Here is a 14,036-nt window from a genome sequence, read left to right on the forward strand (position 1 = left end):
TCTAAACGAATTGAATCCAAAGGCTGTGTGTCCAAGAAAACACACTAAACATCTAGGCAGACAAATTCCTCCGACAACGCTTAATTTCCCGAAAAGATCGCGAGGATGCTGTCGCATCTTCTGGCGGTGTAGCCACAATAGCTGACAAAGTGTGGCATGTCAACATCTCAAGCTCCAAACGGCCCTTGAGGCAGTTGCCATCCGAGCCGTAATTTGTGATAAGCTCATTACCACCTGTTCCCTGTACATACCCACACATCATCACCTTCAGACGCGCGAATTAGAATCATTAATAGGGGAACTCCCGGAACCATTTTTGGTTCTTGGAGACTACAACGCACACAGTAGCCTGTGGGGCGATTCTCGCTGCGATGCGCGAGGTCGTCTTATTGAGCAACTTCTGTATTCCTCTGGAGTATGTCTACTGAACACGAAGGAGCCAACATACTTTAACCTCGCGAACAAATCATACTCTGCCATAGACCTTAGTATTTCATCACCGACGCTTTTACCGTATTTTAAATGGAGTGTTTTTAAAAACCCGTATGGGAGTGACCACTTCCCGATAATCTAAGTATGCCGAAACAAAATCAACTTCCGCCGCAAGTTTATCGATGGAAGCTCGACTCAGCCAATTGGGAAGAGTACCGAAATCTTACTCACGTGACATGGGCTGAGATGTCCGCACTAACTATAGATGATGCTGTACAGTATTTTACAGCTTTTATAATTTATGCTGCCTCGAAATGCATTCCCGAAACGAGCAGCACATGTCCCAAACGGCGTGTTCCCTGGTGGAACGACGAATGCAAGAAAGCACGCAACAAGCAGAACAAGGCGTGGAGGATGCTTAGGGACTCCCCGACAGCAGACAATTTAGAGAATTTTAAACATATAAAATCCCAAGGCAGGAGGACACGCCGACAGGCGCGAAAAGAGAGTTGGCAGATGTTTTTGTCTAGTATAAACTCGTATACGGACGAAGGAAAAGTCTGGAATAGGTTTAATAAAGTAGGGTAGAAGGACGACAAACACATTCATTGCCTCTAGTAACACACAAGCGACAGCCTAGAAGAGCAAGCAAACTTCCTAGGCGCACATTTCGAACAAGTGTCCAGCTCGTCGCACTATTCCGAGGCTTTCCAACGCTACAAGACAACAATAGAAAAACAGAAATTAGAGCGCAAGTCCACAAAACACGATGCGTATAACAGAGCTTTCTCCTTAGCTGAGCTGCAGGCATTGCTAAACTGCTGCAGTAATTCAGCCCCAGGCGCCGACCGTGTGGTATATGACATGCTGAAAACCTACCTGCCGAAACGCAAAAAACCTTACTGTCCTTGTACAATGCCATCTGGTTTTCCGGCGAGATCCCCTCGTCTTGGAAAGAGGCGACCGTTGTTTCCCATTCTTAAACAGGGCAAGGATCCATGCTCCGTTGCGAGTTACAGGCCCTCGCACTTACAAAGCTGCCTGTGTAAACTTTTCGAAAAGGTGATAACCGCTGACTATGCATTTCCTTTGAAACAAACAATCTACTGACCCGACCATGCGGATTTCGCAGGGTAGATCCACCACCGACACCTATTACGTATCGAGGCACAAATCCGTTGCGGCATTGCTTGCGGCCACGAAGTGCGGGGGTCTTTCTTTCTTTCGTGTTTCCTCGATATGGAAAGGCTTACGACACAACATGGCGCTTCGAATACTAGAGACCTGTCCCACCTTTGTGTACGTGGTAGAATGCTAGATATAATAGAGAGCTACTTGTCGGATCGTACGTTCCGTGTCCGAGTAGAAATGTTCTATCAAGACCATTCCTTCAAGAAACCGGAGTGCCACAGGGTGGTGTACTTAGCTTTACACTCTTTATAATCAAATGAATTCCTTGCGTCTTTGCATCCCACGGAATATGTTTTAATTGCACATATGTCGATGATGTACAGGTCGCTTTAAATCGTGCAACCTTCTCGATGTGTGAGCGGCAGGTCCGCTATGTTTAAACAAGATCTCTAGATGGGCAGACGAAAATGGCTTTACACTGAATGCACAAAAAGTACTTGCGTCTTATTCTCCCGAAGAGAGGCCTCCATCCCGATCCAGACATTGGGCTACATGGACAGCGTCTGTCGGTAAAAACGGAGCACAAGTTCCTAGGGCTTATCCTAGACACGAAACTCTCCTTTATAACACACATCAAGTACATAAAACACAAGTGCATAAACACAATGATGTTCTAAAAGTATTGTCACGCACAGCGTGGGGTAGTGACAAGGAATGTCTGATGAATTTGTATAAAAGCCTCATACGCACTCGCCTAGACTACGGGGCAATAATCTACCAGTCTGCGACACCAAGCGCCCTCAAAATGCTTGACCCTGTCCACCATCTAGGCATTCGGCTATCTACGGGCGCCTTTCGCACCAGCCCCGCGTGGAAAGCCTCTACCTCGAATCGAACGAGTGGTCGCTACCCCTCCAGAGATCTTACCTATCTTTTTATATTTCCTCAAGTGAACGCAAACAACGAACACCCGTCACACACTACAATCAATGAGTTGTCTGCTTCTGAACTTTTTCACAACCGTCCTTCGATGAGACAGCCGTACTCACTTCGTGTGAGGAGCCTAGCTGAAGAAATGGGTGTGCCACTTCTCGAACACTGTCTAATGGCTCCCGCTGCCTCTCCCGCCGTGGCAGTGGCAGCTTATAGAGTGCGATCTTTCTTTCGTCGAAGTTACCAAGCATGCGTCACTTGCACATATCCGTACCCACTTCATTGAATTACAATACAAGTACCCACACCCTGAATTCTTTACAGATGCCTCAAAGTCTAACACCTCTGTGTCGTACGCAGCCGTTGGTCCATCCTTTTCCGATTCCGGTATTCTGCACCCTGATTCCAGTATCTTCACGGCAGAAGCCTACGCGATACTTGCGGCAGTTAACACATAAAACATTAAAACTACAAAAGGCAGTGATATACACGGATTCATAAGTGTAGTGAAAGCTTTAAAAAACTATGACAAAACACACAAATCCGGTCCTTGCCTCGCTCTACTCTATTTTATGCACGATCTACTCACTTAAACAGCACGTCGTAGTGTGCTGGGTGCCAGGGCACCGCGAGATACAAGGCAACGTGTTGGCGGATCAGCTAGCAGCATCCGCCCACGAATACAGTCCCAATACATCTGCAGCTATCCCTCCAATAGACTTAAAACCATTCCTCAACAGAAAGCTCAGGGCCTTTTGGCAGAGCACATGGGATAGGCACATACAAATAAAATGCACGTTATCAAGCCGCAACTAGGTAATTGGCCGCCAGTATCAAAATCACGCCACACAGAACTTGCACTCTGCAGACTTAGGATTGGCCACACATACAGTACACATTCATACCTTCTGTCCGGAGGCGATCCACCTTTTTGCGACTACTGTGGCGATCCCTTAACTGTACTTCACTCCCTACTACAATGCACGGAACTAGACACTCTCAGGAAAAAGCATTTTTCATCGACATACCTGCAGTTCCCACTCCATCCTGTTATGTTCATTGGCAAAGACCTCTTTTTAAATACCAGTCCCTCTTTAAATTTCTGAAAGATGTACGCAATTTCAACGTTCTTTTCCAGGCGCTCCGTAGCGCGGCCTCATGATTGAGGCTGCTGCTACGGTTTCCATCAAAGTAAGCACCTGCTTCCCGGCCTTTGGGATCAAAGGCCTTGAGGAGGCACTCGTGCTGTTATCCCGCTTTTCACCTGTACATACCATGATCACTCGTCCTTTATCCCACACCCATAGATCACACCACCTGTCACTGCCATAATTTTAGACTGTATACACATTTTTTTACGCTACCTTATAGCGCGTGATTTTAGGTCTCTATACAGCCACAACACCCTATCATCGTAATCACTGGTCATCGCTAACACCACATAAAAGACATGGCGATCTTTGGCCACCCATGGCCATTGCGCCAAAAACCCCACTAATCATCATCATCATTTGAAAGAATTAAACATTCCCGTTTGTATTGGCTTTTATTGCGATAGCAATTATACGGGCACCCTCGGCTGATTTCTGCCGTCACCGTCATATCCCGGATATGTATATTTATGTGTATATATATAAAAGGCACAAAGAAAAATAACGCAAAAGAAAAATATTCGACAGATCCCACGTAGGAACGTGGTGAGACGATGTTATGCGAAGCATGCGGCGGGAAGGTGACTGTGGCGTAATTTTTTTTACTGCGCGAAACGTTAGAAAATGATGCTAGAGATTTGTATAAATTTTATACGCACACATATATGTTCAAGAGCCGCATATGTGTTAGATACCCAGTTGCTTACTGTTGGGTAATGTTGCCCAGTTGCAGTTGTTACAGTGTCAGTTGTTATAGTTGCGTTGCAGTTGGTATGCTTATACTTGTCAGAGTTGCAGAGCCACAGTTGCAGTTGTTGTGCTTATACTTGTCCCTTATGATGAAGAACGCACGCACGTTTCACGAACCCGTGTGCGTGTGTGGAAGAGGCTCGTGACAGTTCTTGAACAAGGTGATCACCGTGATCAGTGAGCACCAACAGCTGGTAATGACTTTTTATCGGATTCGGTCGTGATAGCGGTGTCGAGGGGTCCATGTGTAGTGAAGTATGAGGTATAGTACAGCAGTTGGAAATTATGAATGTCTCGGTCAATTCGTCGACAAAATGTCTGTCGATATAGGCCGCCGAGGTTGGTAGCCCTGGATAGTGCTACGTAGAACATCAGTGGATGGCGGTTGTCGTCTTCGTAAACCACCTGGGCGTATGTGGCCTACGTTGCCTAGTCTAGAGCACTGCACGGGCCCGGGCCCGGCCCGGCCCACGGGCTGGGACATCCGAAGCGTTTTCCGGCAGGCCCGGGCTGGGCTCGGGCTTGAAGTGCGGGCCCGGGCCGGGCCTGGCTTGAAGCCGCGGGCCTGGGCCGGGCCAGAGCTTGAGGCTGCGGGCTGGGCCGGACTCGGACGCGCTCATTAAAAGCGTATGTCGGGCCTTCGCGCACACGCGAACGTTATGCATTGCACGGTCTAAGCTGTGCCAAGCTGAAGTGACACGTGCAAAGAGCTCGCTCTTAGCAAAGCTTAGCAATAGAAATAGAAAAACAGTTGACGTGCTATTTTTTTCACCAGTATAGATATAGATTGGCACTGTATAGTTTTCACTAACGTTTTCGTCTGCTGGACCAGACTTTCTCAAAGTAACAAGTACATCGTGGTGGGTTTCCTTATAACACGCCAGATCACGTATATATATTACAGCACTACAATGGGCCAGATCACGGTTGTTCCCATGGAAGAATAAGGATTTCGGTCTTTTATTCGAGGGTGACACATACGGTACATTTCATTTATATTCCTTGGTATACGTGTCAAAACCACGATATGATTACGAGGCACTCCGTAGTGTCGACGGATCAATTTCGGCCACCTCGAGTTCTCTAACGTGCACCTAAAGATATAGTATGACACGGATGTTCTTGCATTTCGCCCTCGTCAAAGTGCGGCTGCCGAGGCCGCGGGAATCGCAACCCGCGTCCTAGGACTTAACAGCGAAACAGCTTAACCGCTGAGCTACCACCGCGGGCAAAGCAACATTTCTATGCATGTACACACTAGAGTTTTCCGTGTGATCACCCGCTACAAAGCGCAATCATCATCAACAACTAATATCCCCTAGTGGCCCGGGTCGGGCCTGGTCATGAACAAGCGCGCCCTGGATTAGTTTAGTAATGAATGCCCAGGCCCGGGCCGGGCTCGGGTTGGGTACGGTCAAGTACGCCCGGACCCGGCCATGTTCGGGCTGGGTACGGTCATGTACGGCGGGGCCCCGGCCGGGCCCGCGCTTGGAAAACCACAGGCCCGGGCTGGGCTCGGGCTTCATAAAGCGGGCCCAGGCCGGGCGCGGGCCGTAAAATCCGGCCCGTGCAGTGCTCTAGCCTAGTTTACTAATTGGTTGTCAATCAATCTGGCATCATCGTCGGTCAGCATGAGGCCATCGCCCAGCCTCGTAAGAAATGAAGAGGACACTGCGTCGTTCTTGCGGAGTAAGTGCACTTTACGGTGCGATGATGCGAATATCATACGTAACTCTCGGTAATGTATTCATCCGGAGTCGAGCAATGTTTCAATATAGCTTGCTGAATCATAGGAATACAAATGCAATGTTTATTATACTGCTATAAAAGCGGAGCCAGCACTGGAACCATCGAAGGTAATCTGATATGACACCTGTATCGTAGGAGTACACATCGTAGGAGTATCATGTAGTGTTTACTGCTCTCTTGCAAAATTAGATAGCCAGCACCACAACCGCAATTGACGTTGCACCGCCATTACGACTGCATAGGCTGTTTTTCCAAACCAGTTTATAGAGCTCGCGTGGCTCTATGGTAGAACACCTGAATGCCACGCGGAATGCTTGGGTTCGATTCTTGCTGGGATCGTAATTTTGATTTTTTTTCCATTCGTCGGGCCAACGCTGCCGATGCCGCTTTTTCTTAACGCTCTCGCATTTAGGTTACCATTGTCTGTTCTCGCCGTTCCTGGGTAGATATAAACTGGCAATCAACTGTGCCGCATAATACCCGTACACCGCGGCCCGTGGTAAACGGGTATGTACCACACGTGTCCGGAGGAAAGGGCTTGACGACGCTTTCGGCAGGGTTTTCACGTTATTGATGTCACGACCAGTCGCATTCGTCAAATCTTCTTACTCTCCAATGCCAATTTTGGTCTACACCAAGCTAAGGAGACGACCAGGAGAGCGCCCAGGATGTAGGAGGCTAGATAGATAGATAGATAGATAGATAGATAGATAGATAGATAGATAGATAGATAGATAGATAGATAGATATAGATAGATAGATAGATAGATAGATAGATAGATGATAGATAGATAGATAGATAGATAGATAGATAGATGATAGATAGATAGATAGATATGCTCAAAGTCGCAGAATTTAGCTAAGAAATGCTTCGCATTCAATATCGTCAGATGGCTTCGGTTAACTGCGAAAAATTCACCACGATTCAGATAGCGCCTAATGCGGATTCTGAGCGCAGCTTCGTGTTGGGGCAAGGCCGACTGTGTTTGAAGTTTTGGCTTTCTTCAAGGTATTCACTACGCCATAAATCATCATTTTTGTGCAGTAGGACGGCACCAACTACGGCATTATTCGCCTTTCTGCGGATATGCGAGGTGCCAGCTACACATCTCTAAGGTATAATGTGCACTTGTTGGGGCTGCATGTGGCTGATGATGAAATATTATTGCTGAGCACTGTGCAGTGGATGAGCAGCATTGAACTACACAATCGTTGCGCAATTAGCATTGTGCGATGACTCGTTGTTATTTTACTCTTCTGCCATGACATATCACATATGTTAACGAGATTCCTTGCCGGACATCACGTCCTCTATAGGATCTTTTTGCAAATTACTTTCAAGTACCGTGGGGCTCTGTGGTAGAATACTCGACTTGCACGCAGAGGATCCGCTTTCAAGGCCCATTCGATCTGGGGTATTTTTGTGATTTTATTTTCAAGTATATCGTATACTTGTTCATGTCTATCGGTTACGCCATCGACGGCGACGGCGACGCCGCTCAGCCCAGGAACGGGCGGCTAAGAGCTGCGCTCTCTAAAAAAAATCACAGCATATCCACGGGGTGAATGATGATGAGTGGGGCGAAGCTACGGAGGGAATCATCTGTAAACCGTGAAACTCTTCCGTGAAATGCGCCAGTACATAATATAAAGAGCGTGAAACATCGTGTATATATTAAACATCAAACTTTTATTGTACTGCTGGTTTACGTGGTCCCTTCATTATCACTTGTGATCGGTGAAATGCAAGGAAGAAGTCCGCTCCCGAGCGAAAGAGCGCCAAGAGCGACCGCATTCCCCGCTCGCCCTGTGCGAATTAAAGGCAAGGCTAGAGGGAAGACAGGACGCGCGTTCCACGACGCGAGGTCGGTAGCATGCCCAACGAAAGCCAACGGAACGCGATCGTGCAAGTGCTCCGGCTTCGCATCGCCTCATGGTTTCCATTTAGCGTCCCAAAACCAAACATATTGCTCAGGTGTGCCTTGCGTTTTTCGTAGAAATAATTTCTTTATTATGTACATTAAGACGAAAAGTTGAAAGCTCACTAGAGTGTATCGCCCGCAAGTATGTCTTTTAGTGTGATTTAACTCTCGTACGGCAGGGCCTTCGCGCCGTTGCCGGTCCACCCTCGCCCGTTGACGATCGGCGAGGTGGCTAAATACAACTACTACTACTACACTTTAAGAAAAACATCTGGCGTTCTTTCGTTCTGCTTTTACAAAACATCTGGCGTCTTTCGTTGGTTTATTTCATCAATCAACGGCGTTTTGAACAAAATTTTTATTGTTTAATCACGCACAGGAGAAATCTCACCAGGCACTACCTTGGAGGTAAACAATGGCTGCTAATGGCAATGAGAGACAGAAGAAGTCGGCTTTTAGCTACACTTACACTTCTACTTCTACTAACGTTTCCTACTGGAACATGCCAATGGCTGCTAATGGGGAATGAGAGACAGAAGAATTCGGCTTTTAGTTAACGCGCACGCTGCGAATTTTTTATTGTTCAACAACGCACAGGAGAAATCTCCCACCGGCACCATCTTGGAGGTCAAAGCGTAAGACTTGTTACTCACAACTACGACCACGACGACTACGAGGGACGAACGGGTGCCGCCTTAAGGAGCTTCGCCCCTAAAAAAACTTGGACCATCTTCCCGAAGGGAACCCTGATGGGATGCGAAGCAGCAGCGGTGCGCACGGCGTTGACCCGGTTGTAACGGATGTCGACGCGGGTGCTGGAAGAACGGTTTTGACCTAAGGACCAACTGAATAGGGGGGGGAAGTCGCCTTTTAAGAAAAGGCGACAACTCCGCCAGTTATTTTTATCTCAAATAAAAAAATCGCATTTTTACTTATCATAAAGGAGTCAAGACTGGAGAGATATAAGTCTCGCAAACACTCCTAGACATCACCAGCACCATTGTCACAGTTTCTTCCTCCGGTTGATTGTCATCGATGGCAGGGCGATGGGAGGAGTGTGTGTGTGCATGTAGTGCAATAAGACCGGACATAAAGCTTAATAAAGGTTTCTCTATAGGCCGAAGCTACATCGGGATAAAAGCTACACCCACATGCACTCCGACGGCGTTGATATGGGTCCAGGTTGTTATCTTCACGGATGGTCCCGGGCCTCACTTGCTTGCTTAGTGCGGCCCAAGCGTCGTCTTTTAAATGCGAATGCATTTCTTAGTCGGGCTATGTCAGGCGTCCGGCGTTTTCCGCGCGCCTCTCCGCTCTCACTCCTTCTCCCATAGCAACAGCTGCGGGCGCGCGCGCTTATCCTTGCCCCTAGCAAAAGAGCAGGTGGTGCGGGCGGAGTAGCGGAGAGTGAGTGGAGAAGAAGAGCGCGCTCTGGCGTGTGAGGGCGCTCGCATCGCGCGCCGAGCTCCCGCGTGTGTGGAGAGTGTAGGAGAGAGTAGGTGCAGTGCTTCGCCGCTCCTTCTCTCGCCGTTCGCTCTCTCTCCTCCCTGCGCCACCACCTGAATGCAGCGCGTTTGAAGCGCGTTTGTAGCGTTTGTGCTGCCTTGGCACAGCCTGAAAACAGCGCGTTCTAAACGCGTTTGTGCTGCATTGAAGGCGGTGGCAACATCCATGAGGTGATTACGAACGCACGTAGGAAGCGTTCGTTGAAAGAGGCGCCCGAAAGGGAGACACTTGAGCGCGTCGATGTGTCCAGCTTCGCGCCATTAAAATTACTATGCCGTGTACTCTCGGCGCAAGAAACGCATTCGCATTTCCTCACGATTCCCTTCGGGGTGGCGGGGCATTTTTTTCATTGCCCATTGTCTTGGGCACTCTCGGAAGAGCTGAAACGTTCGCGTGCACTGTGCATTACGTTAGCATTAAGGACTGGCAGTTACACAAAATAAACTTGTTGTCAAATTGAACATGAATATGATTTAGCGGCTGCATAAAAATCCAGAATTCATTTAGTCAATCATCTTACAAAGTGAAATCTTCTCCGAAGGCAGCCAGAGAGACACTCTGTAAACGATACGAATGTATAAAATGCTCTGTGTAGCAAAAGAAGGCCAGTGTACCTAAAATACTGTATCAAAGGAAATCAGCGTTATCACAACTACGACACTTGCACGCGCAGCACATCTAGATCTCGGTGCAGCTAGATCTCGTATTAAGGAGGAAGTAATAAGCACTGTAGTATGCGTTACCAAAAAAAAAGTAAATAAATACGTTACTCGTTACGTTAAAGAAAAAGGAACGCGTTACCGCCCTGCGTTACCCATAAAAAAGCTAGCGTGTTACCATTACCGCTACCGAAAAAAGTAACGGATGTTACTTCTGCCGTTACCCCGTAGTGACAAATCTTATTCAGTGCGCCCTCGCCTCAATAACCTACAATAGCAGCTTTATAAAACTCATATTTATATGTCACGTTAAAGTTGTTGCCCAAGCGAAAACTTACTAGAAATACTGATCAAACGAGAACCATTTGCACAAATCTGCCATATCTTCGGAGTATTATAGCGGCCTAAAGTTGGCTGTATAGCTGTTACATGCGATGGCTTCTAACTGTGGCGCATGCGGAAGCTATTTTTCGGAATGGGTCATTGAACACGAAGTGATCGATTTTATCGTGAATGCTCTGCGCAATGAAAACATCTCTGAACAAACTTGCAGTAATTATGACGGCGTGCTTCTTCTACCAAATTAAATGCGCAAATTTTGTAGTAACAAAGGAGTGTTTATATGACATATATCTGGGCAAAATTATTTGCCCACATAAACAAGTTTTTTTTCTCAATTTGACCTGTATAACTGCCGAATATGGCGACTGCGTATGTGAAAGTGTTCAAGGTCAGCGTCGCTTGCTGAGGAGTTCAATAACCACAAACGTAGGTGCAGTTGCAAATAGCAAAAAGCAAAACTAATGTTGAATACGAAGTTTATAAACAGTGCTAGAGCAGTGCAAGTATAGTTACCTAATGTAACTACAAACCGCTGAGTATAAGCAAGAGCTGCGTTTCAAAGCTTTAATCGGACAGCTTGACTCCTTGTAAGCGAATGCGCCCATACCTACGCTAAAAAATCACAGCATATCCACGGAGTGAATGATGATGAGTGGGCGAAGCTGCGGAGGTTCATCGGTAAACCGTGAATCTTCCGTGAATTCTGCCCAGTACATCATCACCGACGTGAGATCGGGCGCGTTTATACTAAAGGTTCGATTGGAGTTATGGCGACTTGCAGCTCACTTTAATTTTACATGGACGCTGTGAATTTTCATTGTTTAGAAAACCATTGCTTTAGAAAACATCTGGCATCTTTCGTTAAGCAGCTGACGTCTTTTCGTTTTGCTTTAGAAACATCTGGCGTCTTTCATTCGTTTATTTCATCAATCAACGGCGTTTTGAACAAAATTTTATTGTTTAATCACGCACAGGAGAAATCTCACCAGGCACTACCTTGGAGGTAAACAATGGCTGCTAATGGGAATGAGAGACAGAAGAAGTCGGCTTTTAGTTAACGCACACGCTGCGAATTTTTTATTGTTCAACAACGCACAGGAGAAATCTCCCACCGGCACCACCTTGGAGGTCAAGATCTGGTACTAGCGTTAAGACTGGAACGCACTACGACGGGGACGAACGGGTGCCGCTTTAAGGAGCTTCGCCCCTAAAAGGAGCTCGACGGACGCAGTATATGGTACTCCTGTATGCACTTTAAGGAAGAGTGGTAAACGTGCGGAAAGTATTCCTTGAGCCCGCCCATGGCGAAGCCATGTGTCATCAAATGTACCGAGACAGTCGCTCGTGTTCAGTTGGCGATTACGTCCAGAAGGCATCTCCGAAGGAGTTATCCTCCTTTGCGCTGGAGCTCACACCGAGTGTTGATGTGCAGAGGCCGAGCTGACCTCGACAGCTCGCTTTTGACGGTTGCGAAGCCCGCAATACATTTTGCTATATCGACAACCAAAGACAACTTGAACCTCAATAGCAAGATAGCCTTACCTGTAGCAGATAGACTATATAAATTTCGGAACTTTGCTCCCCATTGCAATTTCCCGCGCCGAAAAAAGAACCCCGTGCGTGGTCGCTTTGTCAACGCTTGGTGGACCGACAGTGGTCTGCCGCAGCGACAAAATAACGTCCGGGCAAGCTCTGAGAAAGGCGCTCCTACAAGACGGATGAGTTTTGTGTGAAACTGCGAGGATATTTGGAACAAAAATTAACGAGTAACGTGAGACCTCACGTTACCGAAAAATGGCAACGAAAGTACGTTACCCGTTCGAGTTCCGAAATAGTAACGAGTACGTTACTAAGTTACTGCGAAAAGTAACGCGTTACCGCCAACACTGGCAATAAGTAATACCTATGGAGCCTAACATCATCTTCTGTTTCCGCATATATAATAGTTATACAGAGAAAGCAAATACTGTCTTGAATGGACAGAAAAGATGCGCTCCCTGGAGAGTCTTCTGCGTATGTTACGTGTGTTCTCTATAATAATGTTATCATATTTTGAGATAATCCATTGCCACAATGCTTGTATGAAGCAAAACTTACGGTGTTCCGAGAGTTCTGTTTTCGCAAAGCTGTCACAGGAAGGTCCTTCAAGATAATCAGTGAACATTATATGCCTGAAACACAGCTTGGGTATTTGTACAGCACGGCGACACCAAACGTTTCCCACGTGCGAGCGTAGCTGTTATTTTACTGCATGTGCCCGATCAGCAGGAGTGAATGGGCGACTGGCTATTGCCGCACTTGTGTAGTACCGTGCCAAACAGCTGGTGTTACAGGTTTGAGAGATAAAATAAGTTCCACCGCACTGCGATGCCACGCATACGATAGCAACAACTTGTAATGTTATATGAAATAAAGCTGGCAGCTAACTCCTTTAGATCCGGTCTCGCGTAACTCTACAAAAGCCTGGTGCAAGGGAATACGGCCGCTCCAGGGAGAGGAGCGGTTTTCGCACAATCTCTTAGCGTTGAGAGGGCAGCGCGTAGAAGGGTATATCAGCTCTCCGTTGATGCGTGCCAAGATAGCGTGCTCGTCACTGAGCGCGACCGCGCCCTTAGAATCAAACTCCACAGTTGCTGCACGAAAGGCTCACTCAGACTCACAGTAATTAAATTTTTTTCTCAACCGGACTCCCTCCGACTCAATCTCAACAGAATGTTACTCACACGGACTCACTCAAACGTAGACAGACTTCCCGATCTGAGTGAGTGAGTCTGAGTGAGTCGACTCATGAGTGAGTTGGCCGGCCTATGCTTCCAAGACGGGCGGAGCGTTTTCTCCCTGCTTGAGCAGCATTCGACGGCAGGCTCGCACGCGCTGTGATGCTATCGCATGCGCCCTCCGAGCAACGGAGATGAGCCGGCTCGTTTGCTATCTGATTATGCCGCGTTCTTTGTCCGCTCTTACCCGCGGCTACAATATTCGATGCGTCAGGGGATGTTATCGATACGGAACATGGCGGCGACGGCAAGGGCAAAGGCAACGGCGACACCGATGGCAATAACCCGCTGAAAGTGCCCATATGTTAAGGCAGGTAGCGCAAAGAGACACGGGCACAAGCGAAGAATAAATGCACAGGACAAGCGCCAACTTCAAACTCCACCGAGTTTGAAGTTGGCGCTTGGCCTGTGCACTATTCTTAACTTGTGTCCGTGTCTCTTTGCGCTACCTGCCTTAACACGATTTCCCACAAACTGGCCCAGTTATCCGTTCTCGTAAGTGCTCATATATTTGCCACCGCGATAAGAAAGCTGGTCAAGCCCTGCCCTACCGGGAACACGGAGCACGCGAAGCTTAAACCCTGTGAAGCCGTAGACCAATACCTTCCGAAATCCGTCAGTCCAAATGTCAAAGATTTGACCAACTACAACCAAACCTTTGAACCACCGCCACCCAACCCTTCA

General features: G+C 47.5%; 1 long non-coding RNA gene across 1 annotated transcript in view; it reads left to right on the forward strand.

The window, feature by feature from the left end:
• Positions 1-13,496, forward strand: part of LOC119381355 (uncharacterized) — a 241,711-nt gene extending 228,215 nt beyond the window's left edge. The window contains exon 3 of the long non-coding RNA XR_007415172.1: positions 13,487-13,496. This is a non-coding gene — a long non-coding RNA (uncharacterized LOC119381355). The remainder of the gene's footprint in view (positions 1-13,486) is intronic.
• Positions 13,497-14,036: the final 540 nt, after the last annotated feature.

The sequence above is a fragment of the Rhipicephalus sanguineus genome, chromosome 2 (genome assembly GCF_013339695.2).
Source record: "Rhipicephalus sanguineus isolate Rsan-2018 chromosome 2, BIME_Rsan_1.4, whole genome shotgun sequence".
Taxonomy (NCBI): Eukaryota; Metazoa; Arthropoda; class Arachnida; order Ixodida; family Ixodidae; genus Rhipicephalus; species Rhipicephalus sanguineus.